Source organism: Vidua chalybeata, chromosome 1, assembly GCF_026979565.1.
Source record: "Vidua chalybeata isolate OUT-0048 chromosome 1, bVidCha1 merged haplotype, whole genome shotgun sequence".
In the NCBI taxonomy this organism is placed as follows: domain Eukaryota; kingdom Metazoa; phylum Chordata; class Aves; order Passeriformes; family Viduidae; genus Vidua; species Vidua chalybeata.
The window spans coordinates 36,020,602-36,039,857 of record NC_071530.1 but is presented as its reverse complement, the minus strand read 5'-3'; the positions used below and the strand labels follow the sequence as shown (position 1 = coordinate 36,039,857).

The window sequence follows — 19,256 nt, the reverse complement described above, 5'->3', positions numbered from 1 at the left end:
TCAAATGAGTGAAGGTTAAGGAGACGTGCATGAGACGTTGCTGAACAACACTGGTAAATGGACAGTGGCTTTCTCTATGGGGAGTTTGCACAGTGAAACTAATCAGCAATGGAGCTTAGCAGTGTAGTGTTTGTGGGTGGTTTAGTAGTGATCCAGGAGTGTTTGAGCTTTTAATTCCACTTTATCATAGATCATTTGATCTATTCTAATTTTGGTCACCAGAGGAAAGAGATCAATGACGAGTTTCTTAAGTCCAGGTCAATTCAGCAGCTCTCTGTTACAAAGCTGAGTAAATAAATCATTATTTTGTGGCAAAACAGTCTTCCTGTTTTCACTAGTTGCTTTCATGATACCTTGATAGCTTAATCCCCTTGGGGCATAATATTATCTGAATAAATGAAGATCCGTTTCCTGTAATCCTCCCTTTTTTTATAAACTAATTACATACTTCTGTTTTCCTTCCTCCTTTCTAATTTCCCTCTGTCAAGTTAAAAAAACATGCACGATCATCAGAAGTGTACCTGTTTCTTGACAGTGACCATGACTTCAAAGAGATGGTAAGAGTCAAGAGTTTTGCTAGTGAAAAGTAAACAGATGGCCGCAGTACACACACTGATTTCAAGGCTTGCTTCAGTGGGCGACTTGACAAACAGTGGATCTCCAAAACTGCCTCCTTGTTCTGGCACTTGCTTTGTCCTCACACCAGCAGCAACAGATGCTTGATGCTGACACTAGTTCGGTTTTTCCCCGCATAACTTTGGTCACATACTCTGAGATGAATTCACTGTGACCTCTCTCTTGTTTCGTAATTGTCCCCATTAGCATGATTGCTACCTTAAAAAGTATTGATAAGTATGTCTGTGTTCAAATCAACTGGAGGTGGGGTGAGTAGGGGGAGGTGTTTGGGAGTGTGTATGTATCTTGGATGTGTTCCCAAGCTGAGGATCGTTTTATCACCACCTACATCTAAAAAAGAACCACTATGCTGAAATTGTGCAGTTTGATTAGCTAGGAAGAGCTAAGTGACTTGGCCTATTGCCTCTTGTATGTGTGAAAAGATTACCTTCTAAAAATGCGACCTTTTATCCTCTTTTGCTCAGATCCTGGATTTTTCCCTGTGATTTGTAGAGCTGTGTTAATAACACAGAAAATGGCATTCAGTTCTTAGCGATGGAGATATAAGTGATTATAAAAACATTATCACAAGATAGAAGTAGTAAAAATATTCTACTTGCTGAGCTTGCACCATCAGAATTTATTTATACATTTTATGCAAAAATACAGGGTTAATTTTTTTTTCCTTTGACCCTGTATATCAAATGTGATAAAATATGCTATCCTGCAGCTAAAAGCAGATGGAAAAATAAATTGAAGAACAGCGTTTAACTGCAGTCTTATCCTAGTTCATATAAAAATATTACAAAAATAAAACAGAGACATAACTAGGTCATTGAAATGTTCTTTAAGAGAGCCTGCTTACGCAACAAAATTACCCCATTTTCAAATACTGTGGTTCATAACATTCGAGGAAAAAAAAAAAGAGGATTTTGAAATATAGTAGCATGAATTTTGTTTTTAAATTAGTTTGTACTCTTTGGAGTCGATCATTCATTGAGAACTTTTTTTTGTTTCTTTTGCAACATTATAGAAGTAGTGGGCTTGCATTAAAGCCGTCTTACGGACATTTGAGAATTTTGAGTCATCGCTTCTAATTTATTGCAGTGCCCAGCAGGGCTTCAGTGGTGCTTCACTGAAGCCCTGCTAGGCACTGCAATAAATTACCTTTCTTTGGAATATCAGTGCCATTTGTAGTTTCCAGAATAATTCTCCTTCCATGCTTAACTTTGTAAGTAGATTTTGAAGAATAAGGTGAAAAATACACAATTCAGTAAAATCTGTTGGTATGGATGCTCTGATAGTGAATGCAGCCAGCAGTAACATTCTGTAATTTCTCAGCTCTTGGCCAAGTCTGCCTGAGATATCAGACTGAGAAGCACTGAATCTCCTCTACAGAGTCACCTGTTTCTCTCCATCATTATCTAAGCAACTTCAGCCTCTAGTTTGAGTCTGTAAAGCCTAATTTGACTTAGAAATCTCAAAGAAGCCTAAGTTAGGCAGTTTTAATAACCCCAGGAATGGAAATGTGAACGCCAGATAATCATGTAGTAGCATCAGAGTGAAGGTTATTGTTTATGCATATGGAGATTTCAAGTAAGAGAAGTGAGATTCTTACAAAAAGGACTGCAAGAAAGAAAGCAAGATTCATAGAAGATGAGTAATAAAATGCCATTCATCAAATATTCAACCTTTATCAGTGTGTGTAATGCAACAGACCTAGCTGGTTTATAGCACTGTGTGGGAGAAATGGCTCAACCTAAACTGATTGTGTTGGGGGTGTTAATGCTACTATATTTAATTTCAAAAAATGCACTGCTTTGATGGTCATTCATAAAGGTGCTATCCACACCATTGCTTGATACTGACTAGACAAACCATACAGGGTGTGCAGTAAAATACCAGTATGAAGAAAAAATATTCTACCAAAAGATAGTTGTTATGGTACAGAACAGTCAGGTTAAAATTCTTTTAGAAGAAGATCTTGTCTTCACTGAATATGAGTGCTTTATCATAGTTCTTTAAAGGAAAATGGAAAGCATATGATAAACCTTTAATACATGCTGTCAAATTGTCTACAAAAATGGCCCGTGTGTTGAAAGAATAAGTATCATATAAGGAGACAAGTACTTAACAAAGAGACTCCTTTTCATCTCCAGTCCCCTTTTTCAGATTTAGCTGTTGCTGCTATAGCTAAGGTCTGCATCTATATAAATAAATAGTAGGATTAGTTAAGAGCTATTCTGAAACTGCCGACACAATTCTTGGATCCATGAAAGTTTTTCCTTGTGATTTTTTTTTTCTCATTGAGTTTATTTTTGAGTTGGGTTTATGGTGATCCTTTGCTCATAAAGTAATGAGTATAATTTAGTTTTCAATTCAGCAGAGATGCACAGAAAGAGAGGGTAAGTTGCAAGGTATGAGTGTGTGTCAGTGATTAACAATCATTTATTAATAGGGCTTCAGTTTAAAAAGGTGTAATAAATAAGAGACGATTGGCTCTAAGTGTCTTCCTCTTGACACAAAAGTATGAGAAGAGCTTTTTTCTCCCCATGTTTTCTTTATATTTTTTTATAACGTATTGATATTGAACCCTAGTAGAGAATGTACTTTATTTCAGCAAAAAGAATGGGACAGTACAATATCCAATTCTCAAATGAAAGAACCTACTGTTCATATTATGGCTCCAGTTGCAAGGTCTGTTTATGAGAATAGAAACTTTGAAAAATTACTGATTTACATTATTCATAGTAGAAGAAAAAAATTCCCTGAGCCCCGAGTTAATTTTAACTCAGAAGAACTGTGATGATAAGAGGGGAGAAAGAGGGTATTTGTTTCTGACAGTAGTGATGGCTTATGTCAGCTTAGTTGACATGAAACTGCAACATGAAGAACTCATAGATGGTGGTCCTCCCTAGAAGAAAAACATTGTTGTTTTAATTTAGTAATCCTTGTTTTGATGACTACACATTTTATTTTAAGACACTTCGCACGTGTTTTTCTCTATTCGCATTTATGGTCCATGTTTAACAGGATTAAATTCTTTAGGTTCTTTCAAGAATTTGTAAAAATTGTTGTGATAAAGTTATAGATTGGATACAAGTTGAAGTCAACAGTAATCTATATTTACCAATACTTAATATTTGTTTGGTATTCTGGTTTCTCTGAATAATATATAGCATCATAAAAGAGCTTATTCTGACTAGCATTTTTATGGGTCTGTTTTGTAGAGGAGTCAATGTCTTAAGGGAACACTGCTTCTCCATCCTTGCTGTATTCTTCCATGTCAGATCAAGACACATGACAGGTCAGTGAAGGAAGGTTGTGCCACACACTGTTTTGTTTGTCTTTCCTGGTGAGAAAAGGATTTTTAGCTTATTGTAATCCTGATACTCTTTGGAAAAGCTAAACATGTGGGGTAACAGTTTACCAGTTCCCTCCCTCCACTGTATATCTAGCAAATCTGAAGCTAAGGCATCTTACACAACTGTACGCTGATATTCCAAGTGTATAAAATTATTGTGTGATCTTACAGACCATATGTGCTGCAAAAGATAGCCATACTGGCATGAGTTAAGGCTATAAATAGAATCTTTCCTCCAAATTTACTGATTTAGGTTAGACCCTATGCATTGTTTTACTTGTAAATTTTTTTTTTGTTTTATGCCCTTTTTTGATCACTGTTCAGTATTTAAACTCCTTCAAATGTGCAAAGATTAAATGTTTAATAAAAATTGCTTGTTGTTTTCAACATCTGTGTTCAGAGAACAATGGCCCACTGGAGTGCAGAAAGCTTGTAAAGTTTTCAAATGTATTGAGAATGACAGAAAGTTCAGTGAAGAGTTTGCTTTCCTCATTACAGAACTACTTCTGTGGCTGCGATTACACTAAGAGCATCTTTAATTGCTTTAAAATCTGAATGCATGATAAGAATGGATTAATTTGATTTTTCTGTTACTACAAGTAGCAGATGGTTTATGTCTTAGGAATGCTCATGTTGTAAAATGAGATCCCCAGCTCATTCGTGATTGGTCACTGTTAATGAAGCATGCTGTGCTGATTATTGATTTAGAAAATGAGGATGACATGAGTATTGTGTGTGTTGCTGTAATAAATTAAAGAGGAGTATTTTAATAGCCAGCAGACATACACCTTAAATAACATGAAATATTTGATTTTCTATTCAGGTGGTCTCTGCCCTGTCAAACTAATTTTATTGTTTATTAAAAAGATGTACTTTTATAGTTTCAGCTAACAAGCAGATGGTCGTCTTTACTTATTTCTGTTTTGTATTGCTGTATGACCGATCAGATGCATGATAGGAACCCAAATTAGCTTGTTGTTTGCAAAGCAATGGTGTAGCCATGGGAGGAAGTCTTTTGTAGGTATGGCTCGTGTGTGTGCATGTGTGTAAGTGCGCATACGTGCGTGTGCGTAGGCATGGCTTTTCCTGCGTATTCTGTAAATTTAATCCTTATTAGCAGGGAATGCAGTTAAATGTGCTGAAGTGCATTATAAGTTATTTCAGTTTCATTTTTCTGTTTCACCTTCAAAACTTTGGAAAGAGAGAAAGGGAAAAAGTGTTTTAACCCCCCCCCCATCTATCCAGAATCACAGAAACCAAATCATAATTTAATGTTTATTTAATCTTGTTACAGACATCATAAACAAGAATTTGTATGGTAAAAATCAGAGCAGTGTTTTGTATTCACTTGTTTCTATGATTTGTAAACCGAATGTGTTATAAACAACTGTGGATTGTGGTATTAATCAAGATTCAGTGCTGTGTATGTGACCCCTGAAGCAAATCATGGTGTTGTGCTGTACATTATATGGAATGATTTCTAGTGCTGCAGAGCTCCAGTAGCACTGTAGTCTGTTATTAGAAGGATGGAGAGAGTAATTTTGATATGATGCAGTGTGTGCTGCATATGTGTGTATATAAGAACACACTCAAATCATTACTTTCTTCTTCATTAAATTTGTAGAAGTATCCATCTGGAATATGCTTACAGCCAGGGAAAAACATTTTCTGGATCCCCTTCCTGAACCCCAGTGCCTGCTTCATTGCACCACAGAAGTTCTCCAGGGGAATGCTGGTAGCTGGTGCTACCACAAAACTCATCCCTGGTGACAAAACTGTGTAACACTTCTGTTACTCAGCTGATTGCTTTTCCACAGGTGACACTGCAGACTTCGTGGTGAATAACAGCTGTTGCCTTCAGCAATTTTCAAACTGAAAGTACAGTGTTAGGAACCATCAGCCTAAATTCAATCATGGGAATGAACTTTGACTTGAGAATCTGGAGAAATACTGGGGGAAAGGTATTAGTGATTCAGGTGTACATCAAACTATCCCAATAGTGTTTAGAAGAGGCTGTAGCCCACTGTGCACTGTGAGAAGTAGTACTTAACATGCAAAGTCAGTAAACAGAAGGTTACAGAGATGGTGAAAAATTCTCATCACTGATGCTCATGGTTTTGGAAGTGTTTTAAAGATCTTAGTTTTGTAACAGTGTATCTGTATCTGTGTTACAGCAAAATATGGTCAGGTTTGGACGTCCGAAACACTCAGATGAGCTAGTGAAGCAGATACTAAGAATTTGATGGCAATTTTGACTGCAAAGTTCTAACATTTGTTTATTTCATGAACTGTAGAATTTATGGAAAGGTAGTAGCTTTTTGTGTTGGAAAGCAATTAATTAAAAAGAAATATGATTTTTTTTTAATGTGTTTGGCAGATTATTCATTTTGGAAATGGTTAGCTGGTTATGATGGAGCATCCGTGTCCTAGCTTTGAATCTTTTCTTTAGCTTTAACTACATTTAAACTGTTTTTACATGAAATTATTTTATTGATAATGGTCAAGCTCTCTATCCTTAATATATGTGTCTGAAGTCTTTCCCTTAAAAGCTTCTCTGAGGAGCTTTGAACCAGCTAGTCTGGGAGATAGCAAGGTGAAGAATTGAGTCAGTGAGGCTATTTACTTCACATTGTGTCCTGACTCACCTGAATTTATCACCAATGAGCAGCAACAGTAGCAAGCTGTGCCACCAATCCTTGACAGTTCCCTGTTCTTCTCTAGCATTTGGTGAAATGTCCCTCTCTTCACATCTACAGCCACTACTCTTCTCACCTGTGGAAGGAAGTTTTATTTTGATCCCAGAATTTACTGCACTTCTATAACTTCCTCTTATCTGGATCAACAGGTGCCTTTTCACTAAATTATACTGTTTCTTTGGAAAATATCCTCTTTTGAGGGCAGGTGGGAGATGTTTTATCCACTGCTGGCAGCTTCTGGGAGAGAATTTGTGTACTCTGCAAAAGTATGGCAGGGATTCCATTTGGTGCTTTTTCTGTCATGGCTTGACCCCAGCATGGTCTGCTCTCAAGTTTCTGGTAAAGCTGTGTGCTAGAGCTGTAGGCTTGGCTGCAAAGTGTATTACAATGTTGAAAAGAATATAGTTATCCATATGGTAAGTATTTAATCTGATTATGTTAATAATTTTGACCTTCTCCTCTTCAAGAGGCTCAAGCAAGTATAAGGCTTTCTGATGCTCTTTTTGTGGTCATTGAGACAGTCATCTGCAAAGAGCTTTGAATTTCATGTGTCTTTACCTGGCCACGAAGAAAGCATCCCATAGAGTGCCTGATAGAGAGGATTCTGAATATATGTTAACACAAACATTGATCTTCTTACAGAAAATGTAAAATGGAGGGGGCAAAAAAGGGAATATAGAACTTCTCTGGTTCTGCAGAGGAGATGGGGTGGTGAGTGTGTCATCACTGTGTCTCTGCCTGTGCCTCAGTCCAAAAGTGCAATTGCTCTTTTTATGCAAAGTTGCTTTGAGTTAGGAGGAATGTTACAGATGTGGCAATGTGGGCTTTCGCTGTAAGACGTTCACTGTTTGTCCTTTAGGAGTGCTGTGTGAGTGCTGCATGGCTGTGGCTAGATACATTTTTTTCAGAAATGTTAACAAGGGCAGATTCAAAAAGATAGATGCATGCTTATCTCTTCACGCTTGTGATAAAAATCAATGGGAATTTAAGAGCTTAGGATTTAAATACTTAAAATTTGGAACTATCCCAAGATCCTTGACATCAAAAAGGCGATGGCCTCATTTTATGCAGATGTCCTAGCACTCAAAGGGTGCATAAATTATTGCACCACTTATCAATTTCTCTTTAATGTATTCTTCTCTTATATCTGGGACACTGTTAATAGTGGAAAAGGATTAAAAAGCATAAAAATAACTTGTATGTAAGTTTCTTTGAGTTGAATTTATATCAGTCAGCCTGTCAGCACTAACATATGGGAAATATAGTTTCGCTACCATGCATAGCAGGGGCTAAAAGTGCTGTTTAGACCATGTGCTCAACTCCTACAGAAAAGGGACTTTATATCACTCGTGCAGCCCACTCACAAATTTAAGGGGTGACATCTATGGATTCTGAATACATGGTAACCCAAATATTGATCTTGTTACAGAAAATGTAAAATGGAGGGGGCAAAAAAGAGATAAAGAAGTTCTAGATCTGAAAGGAAATTCAGTAAACTTTAAATACTCAATTTTTTAAAAAAGCTTATTATATTGCTATTGCTGTATTGAAATAGTAGTTGTACATAATAGGGAATTTTCCTGTAGCTTTCCCATATCTTGGGCTAACTTGCAGTAACATTTAACATCTCCTTGTACAAATTACTGTAAACTAGTAAAGATCCCTACTGTTTTTGTTTTGTTTTGCTTCCTAAAGCCCCCTGCTGCTGTTGATTACACCTAGATCTGCTACTGATTGGAACTGCTAAAAGGCAAAAATAGTGTGAATGGTTTCTGAATCATTTAATTGTTGAACTAATAAGATGTTTTCACTGGGACCTAATAAAACAGATCATATTAATAAGTATGTATACTGTCCATGAAATTTCTGATTGCTTTTTCGTAATTTTTGTAGACATGAATGTAGGAGTCCCAAGCTTGGTTAGTTATGTTTTTGAATAATATTACTGGATGTGGTTCCAAGAAAGAATGGGGAGTGTAACCTACCAAAGACAGTGGTACAGTAGAGATTTTTCTTACTGAAGTTTATATATTTATATATTTTCAGTGGTGTGTAAATGTTCTGTGGGCATATTGAATTGAGTAGATAATTACGTGGACAGGATGTATTCAATCTCATGTTAATGCTACTTTTTAATAGCTGTATAATACACACTGCACTTTGTGCATTTGAACCTTGAAAAATTGCTTTCCTAATACATTAATGCTTGCCAAATAATGCCCAAAATTGGCTCAGGGCTATGTTGGCTTATCATGAAAGAGCCTCTTCTCCTTCAGTAGTCTGTCAGTGTCCATGCAACCTCTTACCTCTGGTTGAAAAGAAATATATGAATACACACAAGGAAGTCCTAAAATGAGAAGAATCCAAAATAGATCATTATTCATAAAAGTTAAAATTTGAATTGGTGGCTTTCCTATAATCTCGGTCACATTATTTTTAATTTGTAATGTAAATAATTTTCAAGAATAAAGGCGAAATTAGTATTTGGGAAGGACAAGGAAAAGAGAGGAGAGGGAGGGAGTCTAAGGCTGATTTAATGCCTTGTAAATCTGCAGTAAAACTGGGTGTTTGGTTCCAAGCATCTAGAAAATGATGCTGCAGAGCAACACTTGTATTAGACACAGTGGAGAAGTCCACCTCCCATTATGACTTTAGACACAGTGGAGAAGTCCACCTCCCATTAAGACTTCAGACTAACTCACTCTCTTTCCAGGACTGCTCCAAATTTCTTCCTACATAAATATAATCCCTCCATTTGGGTAAAGCAGCAGTAGGGACCTGCAGAATCTGCAGTTACCAAATCATCCTGGTTGTGTCAATCTGATCAGCTAACCTTTCTTTGCCCAGTCATACCTTTCATCTCAGACAGATCTGTGTCACCTATATTTTAAAATAAAGTTTTCATTTTACCATTTTGTATACATTTGCTCTGACAGTGAGAACAAATTCTGTTTTCACCCATATTGCTTTTTTTGCAGCCATTTTACTTTTCAATCAGCTCAATGCTGTAGGGTTTGAGTTCAGGAAAATGAAATTATTGTTCATAACAAGTGGTTTCTGATAATAATTTTCTTCATTTGTGAAAGTCATTATGTTCTGACAGATAATATCTTGCAACCTCTTCTTTTCTTGTGGTCATTTACATTGAAATTATCTTGTAGTAAAATGAGTAGTATCATTTATCCAGCAAAGGTAGTATTTTACCTATATAGTAATATATATGTTGCATTAACACACCTGATACCCACATGTATGCATATTTCTGACTACTTAAAAAATGGGAGGAAGAAGTTTGAAAAGTCATACTTTCTAAGTTTAAGAACATAGTGAGAAAACTGGAGAAAACTGGTATCATGTAAACTGAAGTTCCTTTTAAAAAAAAATTACATCGTTTATATATGGTCCAGGGTTGATGGTGGAAGCAGCAGAACTAATCTCAGTATTGAATGATAAGGACTGGTAATTTCTGTAGCACCCACATAAACACACACTGTTCATGGAATGTAAAGAGTTTATTAACGTTTTAAACATTAATTATTGAATACAGTTTCCCTACAAATTTTTGCTTTAAAAATTAGAAGGCAGCCTGATGCAACCTTCAAGAATAAAGGAGCCGGTCATCCACTTTGCACCCTAGGACAATTTTAGTTCCTTTGATCAACTATCCAAACTAATTTTTTGATTAAAAAGAAACAAAATAAAACTCCTCTGTCTATAAAAAGTTTAGTATAGAAAAGAAAAAATAGTCTGTTTATCACAAGCAGATAGTGTTCCTTCTGTTTTTCTCTACTTTCTACAAAGACAAATCCATTAGAGTAGTGCTCATTTAATGGACTAACAGCTCGCAGGATCTGTTTCTTTGGCCTAGGTTTTCTGAATTCATCGAGCTTATTTTTGCAGAGATTATTTTTTGCAAGACTGGCAGGGGCTGAGAATTTTGAACCATATATTGTAGATAACAAGAAAAATGGATTCTGTTTTTTAACTGAGATAAAATATTTGAAAAATGGATTTCTGTGGAGTTTTCATTGACGGGTAAGTTTGTGTCAGTCAAATTTAAAATTGGAAAAATACTTTTGTGAGTGAATTACTTTCACTTAAAATTTTATCTGCTGGTCCCTTAAAGGCCAGTGTTTGTTCTTACAGATGTTTCCTGCTGAAGATTCTGCAGCTGGAATTTAGTTTTACTGGTGTTAAATACAGTGTAATTTATCTCTGAACCCACTGTATTGATAATGTGCACTAGGTTATTACTTGAGTTATTTTGAGCTGAACCTTTGAAAAAGACAGGTATGGCTCTTTGTGTGAGATTTTTGGTCTTCTCTTTTTGTATTAAGCATAAAAAAATCCAAGTCAAACAAGAAAAAAAAAAAAACAACAAAAACAAAGAAGCCTAATCAAACTAAATAACAACACACCTCCCTCAGGAAAAAAAAAAAAAGGAAAGAACCCCTACCACCTTGGAATTATTTCATACTTTATGCCATTTAAAATGTTAGCATTTTTTTCTTTTATCTTACCTCATAGTTTGTTTAGTACATTAAAGCCTTGAAAGGGGTGTATAAGTGCACACTAAAATCAAACAGGAGGACTAACTGGAAGCTCTTGCGGTGCTTTTCACAATGCTTGTCCGTAAGCTTTCCAAGTGCAGGGAAGCAATGGCAGCCCCTTTCTGCTTCTGCAGAGCACTGTAGCATCCTTTACCTTAGTCCCTGGCAGCATCACCTCCATTTCTTGGCTTGTCATGAGCATCTCTAATAGAGTAAAACTCCAATGCATGTAGCAAGAAACGAAGCGTGTAGGGGAAAAACATAAAGATTCTTGACTGAAATAGTTCTTTAACTTATTAACAGACAAGTGTGCATGTCAGGAAAACACACTTGTTTGCCGGGAGTATATGCAATAGCTGATGGGTAAAGAAACAGAAACCTTAATGGCTGCTTGTGTTTAGGTCACCGTTCATTCATTCATTTGTTGCTGGAGCTATGAACTATTCATATGTTGCCACAGTATGTTACTTACACATGGCTGGTGGTGAAGGAAGTAAGAGCTAAGATGCTTCACAGACATCGACATCGGGGGGATTAACATGTCTGCTTCATTAATATATATGTGCATACATTAATGTTGAAGTATTGAAACTGTTTCAAATGAAATTAAAAACTATCTTTTGAGGTCTGCTGCAGTCCTTAGAAACATTTTAGATTTTGGCATCAGTCTTACCGGTTTCTTAACCATTTTACTTTTACTTTGCCAGTGGGGATACAAGTGCAGACAGAGTGCTCATCGCTTGCCTGCTGCCTAGTTTTCTGTTGTTTTTCTTTAGCTAGGTCTGCTCTCTGTACTTGCTAGCCATCATTAAGCATATATGAATCCCCATGGAGTGGCAGGCATGTATTCTGTGAGTGACATTTCTGGCAGCATTTTCCTTGTATATGGCACCAGGCCTGATTTTCTGAAATTTTAAGCATCTATGATCCTCATTTGCTTCCGCTGAAGCTGTAGGTACTCTGTCCTTTTGGAAAGCGTGCTGCTCAGTGCTAAATCTCAGGCAGTTAAGAGATGAGAAAGTCCTGGAAACTTACTTAGCACTCATGTGACAGCCGGCTCTGTATAGCGGCAATATTGTCTGTGTGAAGGCATTGCCTCCTCTACTGCTGTATTAGCTGCAGATCCAATAATCTGCCCCTGTGAAACTAGGTTTGGAGATCAGTAGTGAATTGTTCAGTATTGTTTAATGGAGCTCTTTAAAATATATTTGCAATGTATAAAACACTTTGATATATAGAAGCTCACATCCTAATAAGATTACATTAAGTATCCTAATAAGATCAAGGCTTGAAATTATGTTTTTCCGGATTTGAGTGATATAAATTAATTTTAGTTTAAACCAGTGTCAGTGTTCTTAGATGTTCGTTATAAATACTCCGTTTGCAGTTTTTGTGGATCTGCATTTAGATTTAAAAATCAATTCTCCTATTAACACCAGAAGCATTCTCTCTTCCTTTCCTCCAATATGCTTCAGCTACAGATTATCAAGGCAATGCTGTAATTATTAAAGGCAACCAGTGAATTATGGAGAGAACAACAGTGGCTGATCACTGAACTCTGTTGGCACTGGCCTTTCACTTCTCATTTAAGTCTAGCTTACTATATAAAATGAATTCATTATTGTCAATTTAGATCCCTTGTGGAAGCTAATCCACATCATAAAGCCATTCTACACAAAAGTGAATTCTCTTCAGGAAGACCTTACAAGTACATGCAAACTAAAATATGCAGGAAACTTCCAGTACAGACTAAAGTAATTGTTACTTATAATACCAGACTACCAGGGTGAAATGTTGGAGTAGTTCAAAAAGAACTCCACAGTAATAGCTCTGCTATGACTTCTGTTGGTCAGAAATCCATTCCACTTTTTATTTTATTGCTATTTCTGATTTCTCTGTAACCTATTGCCCAAAAGCATGGATCTGAAGGATTAACTCAGTCTTTACTTCTTGTAGTTTTCAGAGTTAAAATTCGGTGCATGAAGTCAGGGGAGAGGCTTGACTAGTTTCAGTATCAAGAAATTCCTCTTTTCCTTTAGTGGTCTAGTTGGAGATTTTTTTTTTTTTTTTTTGACTTGGATGAATTGTCCTCCAAGGTGTGCCATACTGGGTAAAGTATTATACCATCTGTAATTTTTTTTACCATAAAGTAAACCCATGCTGGGTTTACACTGAAGTACCTATACATATGTAACGAAATTATTTTGTTATAATTGCTCTTCCAGGTCCACCACCTGCTGTGTCAGACCAAACCTAAAATTATATTCAGTAACAGTGTATATTCCTTGCAGCTCTATCAGAAAGAGTTTTGTTGGGTTTTTATAAACTATCAGCATTTTAGTACAGTGTTTTTATCAGATTTAATTATTTAAATATAAATTACTGTAATTGTATCATCCCATCAACCCTCACAACCTATGACCTGGATGGTTTTGTTGATTTCATTTTTTATCTAAAATATGAGTATTTTTGAGAAGATAAAATTTTAGTATTGAGTGGCTACTTTTATTTCTTGCTACCTTTATTTATTTATTACCTTCACCTTTATTCAAAGAAAGGTAAAGATATCTCCTATTAGTGAAATTTGCCTTACTGTCCTGGTAACATTTCAAGTGCAGAATCCAAATATAACAACTCTAGAGAAGGCCTGTTCCAGTTTTGTGCTTAAATGCCAAAGTTTTATGTGCAGTGCAATAAAAGGGAAGAGTTGATTCATTGCATTTACCAATGACTGCCTCAGATTTCCTTTTGTCCTGTCCAAATGCAGCTGAGGTGTTTTTATGGATGCCTCAGCATAAGGAAAAACAGTGCATATCGCTGTCCATTTGACATGAAGCAGTGGACACAGTGTAAAATTATCTCTGTACTTGGATTTCTCCAGTGTCAGGCATGGATCTTGTCAAGCTCTTTACTACTTTGTTTTGCTTAAGGACTTTGTCCTGAACTATGGAACAAGAATAGTAATGACCTTCGAACTCGATTATCTAATATTCATTTTACAATGGAAGATAGAAAATCCAGTTCAATTTCATGACTACACCTTACTCATTATCAAGTGAACAATTTTTGGTAAATTTTTTTGGTGAATTCATTATTTCTTTCTTTTAATTTTTTTTCTCTTATAGTGTGCAAGAAACAGTTGAATTCATATTTTTTCATTGTAACAGGCTAAGAATGTTAGCATCCGTGTCTCTATAAACATATTTAAAATTTCAGGGAGGGTTTAAATATTTATGAAAATATAAAAGGTAACTTAAAAATAATATGTTTCTCTTAGAAACTGGTGGCCAGAACTTATCTGCACACAAATTACTTTTGGGAAAAGAGGGGAGCATACTTAGAGTCAGTTTTAATATTTTTAATGGTTTTCACTTTTTACTTTGCAGATTATATAAAGCCTTCAAATATTAATATATATTCAAGATTGGGGATTTTATAGGCTTATTTTGTTTACTATACATTGCTTGTCTGTGAAATTTTCATGGTCTTCTGATTCTTCTGAATCATAGTTATTGTGCATGGAGATAGACAGCTGATGCTCCTGATAACTTTTGATCACATAAATAAGTTAAACTCTGGGCCCAAAGATAGCAAAACCCATTAATTTCTTTATAAATAGCCTACAACTGGAAAGCATGTATGCTGAAGGCATACACCTTTTTTTCTATTGGTTTCAATTTCATGGGTTTTGATGCTCTGATATTTAAAGCATGCTGACTTTAAATGCTTGTTTTTCTGAGATATTTAGGTTCTTTTTGAAATGAGCTCAGTGTTTCACATGGATAATATATCTGGCTATAATAATAAATCTGAAAAAGTCACAGTGGTGGAATTATTTCATCATTACATTTTTTGAGTGGGGTTGTTTTTAAAGAATCTCCGTGTTTTATTTCTGTCATTTAACTGCTGATCTCATTTTTATGTAAAGAAAGAATTTTGATTTCTTTATTACTCTTCTCAAAAGTGCAGTGGACATGACTGAACTGTGCTCCCATATCCTATAATGAGGCTCTTGTGTGATTTTTCCCTGACACTTTGAAAAAGACTTAATCATTATTCTACCCTTTCTTATCTTTTATTGTGGTACAGGACATTTCAAACACAGACCATTCATGTCACAAAGCCATCCACAGAAAAGATGGATGTTCTTGAAACTAATGTTGCTTTACTTTCTATATTTGGAGTATTTCTTATTTTCCTATGGTGCTTCTTCCTTTAAATACAGGCAGATTTTTCTTTTTCCAGAAGTAGATACTTAATAGCTATCCCGCATGGAAAAAAAATTCAAGGGTTTCAAGGAATAGCTTTTGCAGTAGCAATTGCAGGAGAAGTGTATAAATTACCATCTCTTTTGGGTTTTTTCCCCCTCTCAGTACAACTCTTACTATAATTAGCCAGCATTTAACAGCAAATGTTTGCTTTGGTTAAATTATTCAGAACATTTATTTTACTTGTCAAAGGTTAGATCAGGTTGTTGTTTGAACTGGTAATTAAATGCAGCCTAATACACTGTCATATTTATATGCACTATCAGCCCTGTTTCCTTCTTATTCTGTATAATTTTATAATGTTCAGGGCTGACATTTAGGCTTCCAACTCAAATCCTGTTTTCTTGTAAAGAAAGTAAGACTAGACTTTTCTGTTTCACTATACATGAATACACTTAAGAAAATAAGAATTAGGGTTGTTTGGAATATCACAGCTATGGATTTCATTGTCATAAAATCAGTGAAGGCCCTTTGTATATTTTTATTTGCATATTTCATGAAGTCAATACACAGCAACTGGTATATATTAATTATTTTCCAGAGATTAATGTGAGGTGGACAAATGCAGCTATCTCCTTTGCTAATTGAATACCTACTGAGTCACAATAACATACAGTATATTTGAATTACATTCCCAAATCTCTACCAGAAATATGCCTATTACTGAAATACAAAAAGGTTCTTGAAATAGTTACGTAGTGGACTCAGATGAGCAAGCAAGATTAAAACGTCTCAGGGTAAGGGCTTGTCATGAACCTACGGCAGTGGCCCTTGCATGTGCACATCAGAGCACCAAAGCTGACTATCCAAATTGATCAAATGAATGAGAGTTTTAGAGTAGCCAGGATTCAGCCTCTGCACTTTCTCCTGACAAGTTCAGAAACTATTTTCCACATGCTTATATGAAACAGTAATTTAATTGAATTGTCAGGTGCATAACATGTCCATTCCTTTTTTATTTCTGCTGTATAGGTTTATTTTCTTAGTCAAATTGAACAAAGAATAAATCATGTGGCTTTTTTTAGAAATCTTCTATGCTGATTGGATGTGATATTGTTCAAAGTCTATGAAAGAAAGAAGTTTGCTGTCCAGATAAAAATAACCATAAAAGTGGATCATCAACATTTCAGCAATGTGTTTTTCCTATGATGTTTAGACAAATATTTCTGCCTTTTTCAGTGCATTTGTGTGGCAGCTTTCTCTTCGTGTAACCAATGAATTGATATGTATACATTTCAGCCTATCTTACTTTTTAGCATTTCTACAACACTTTTTTTTAAATCCTACCTTTGTACTGCAGGTTTGAAAGTTTTTCAGTTCCATCAAATAAGAGCTACGCTGACTCGTAGCCTTGTTAAGAAGTAATTCATGCTTAATGGTAGTGAAATCATAATTTATCCACTGTCATGGTGATCACCCCAGACAGTATTATATGGTTGCAAAAACTGAGACAGGAGTAAGGTCAAAACATATAAGCATTATTTTAAAAAGCCAAGATCCACACATCAGTTCCTGCACATATGATCTCAGAGTAGCAGAATTTATTTTTTTAAAATTGGGTTGGTTTTTGTTTTTTTTACCCTTTCCTCCCCCCAACCATATTTTTTATAAAACTGGCATAGGCCACCACAGGCCACAAGGTAGAAAGATACAGTAAAAACAGAGTTAAAAGTGAAGTGTATTCTTGATTATAATTATAGCATTCCTAGCGTGACACTAAAGAAACTTGATGTATGGTGCTCAGTTTGTTATTTTGCAGCTTGTTAAATTTTTATACTTCATGGTTGTGGGAGGTAGCTAAAAACAAGAGATTATTCTGTGCTCTTACAGAAATCATTTTGACCTCTAGGTAAAGTACATTTATTTGTGTGCACATCATCTGAACTGTGAGTCGTTTTGATTGATGTAGTAGATTGCATATACATATGGCATAAAGAGGACCTGGGTTAGGCTAAAAGTTCTGGGCTCTTTCATGATGGACTATCTAAATATAAACTAGAATAAAAATGAGTAAATTGATTTTAAGTTATACAGGAGTGACATGCAGGAGTAACTCCTGGGATGGTCATGGCAGTCTGTGTGTGCCTTTTATTCAGGAGACTGATCTGAAATTAAATAATTACGGTATTAAAGTTTAAGAAGTATTCACACATCTGTCGCACCAAGGCAACAGTGGGAAGGAAAATCAGTGTAGATGCTTCAGATGCTCTCTTAAAGATCATTAATACTATGAGGTTTGACAGCATGGCACATATCTGTGAAAGTAGCCATTTGTTGGAAATAATAGGTTTAAAAGTTTTAACATGTAGATTTAACATGTGGATACGGTCTAAAGCATTTTATCTGTGAATGAGGAGCTCGGTGGTCAAATGATGCTTCAGTCATGAAAGAAACAATCCAACAAAGTGAAAATCTTGTTAGTTTCTGCAGATCCCTCATGGTCATTCCTACTGGCTTTGAGAATGCAAACAGTTTTAGTTAAAATATTTTTTTGTCACTTATGCTACCTTTTATAGGGCAGGCTGTTTATATATCCTTGGAAGTTGACTCCTATTTCTTCATTAGCGTTTCTGGCATCAGTGCATTGAGAGAGCTACACTAAATACAGAGTCAATATTGCATTTAAAAGAGGCAAGGATATAATCATTCAAACAGACTAACTTCACACAGATATACTAGGTGCATGTGTTAGAAATAAATGTTAATGTTAAAAATACTTACGTTCAGTTATTTGAATGGGTGAAGGGAGTCTTTCTTATGTGGGGTTCTTTGAGAGAAAGCAAGCTGACTTAAGTGGCATAGTAAAGGAGTGATTTCCTGCCTTTCTAAATAATTTTATTTCAGTTGTCTTTGTGTTTTCACTTTTATTTCTGATCAGATGCTGTCAAAACCTCTAAACCAAAACTGATGAATAATTAAGATTAGTTATTTGGATTTGTTGTATTCAGTAGTTTGCTCATAAGTGTGGCTGCTAAAACAGAACAGGATTTCCCTTTTTCTTCCCCAGTAAAGAACAGGAACTTCCAAAACACAAGAGTTTGGATGAGTAGGCAGAGGATCTGCTGCCTTCAAGCCTTCTTGGCAGCAGGTGGAATTGTGATATGTGTTTGACAGAGTAGGCATCTCAGCTAGGCAGTCTTTGTCTGTTACCCCTCTTTTGAAGAAAGATCTATCCCCTTGGTCAACTTCTTCCTCCTTTTCCATCAGGAAGCTAAGAACACCTGCTACTGCCATCTTCTGTCTTCCTTTTAGGAGAAAGAGATGAATAATACATGACCAGAATTTCAAAAGCGACTACTAATTTTAGGTGCCCCAAGATGCACAGCCTTACTATTAAGTAAGAAAGAAAAGTGAGAACAGATCACACCTATATTCTATATGCTTGGTTTCTTTCCATTTACTTCTGGATGCAGTTCAAAATTCTGATTCCAGTCTTCTTAATGCGCTGAGTGGTCCAGAGCCTCGCCACTGTTAGGTCACTTCTCTGCCTCAACTAGGACACTTCTCTATCTCAACTATTAAGCAGGAATGCAGCAACACAGCAAAAAGAACATTTTCTCTAAGCTTTTGCTTGTGGCCAGGTTGAGATCATACAGTCTATATCAGGAAAAAGAAATCTGAAAGCTGCCTTTTTGCAGATTGGTCTTCTGTGTGTTGGGCGAAAGAGAAACTAATAAATTTGGTCAGAGAGACAGAAAAAGAAATTAAAAACGGGGATTCAGAATGCTTTAATGATTCAGATATTGGTGATATCTACCTTAAA

At 35.8% G+C, this 19,256-nt stretch overlaps 1 protein-coding gene across 6 annotated transcripts in view; it reads left to right on the top strand.

Moving 5' to 3' along the window:
* Positions 1–19,256, top strand: part of TBC1D5 (TBC1 domain family member 5) — a 318,166-nt gene that overhangs the window by 102,198 nt on the left and 196,712 nt on the right. The window contains exon 5 of one of the 6 annotated variants that reach the window (XM_053967571.1): positions 3,846–3,922. The exons of the other annotated variants lie outside the window; for them this stretch is intronic. The gene's annotated coding sequence lies outside the window, so the exon portion shown is untranslated. The remainder of the gene's footprint in view (positions 1–3,845; positions 3,923–19,256) is intronic. 6 annotated transcript variants of the gene reach the window in all.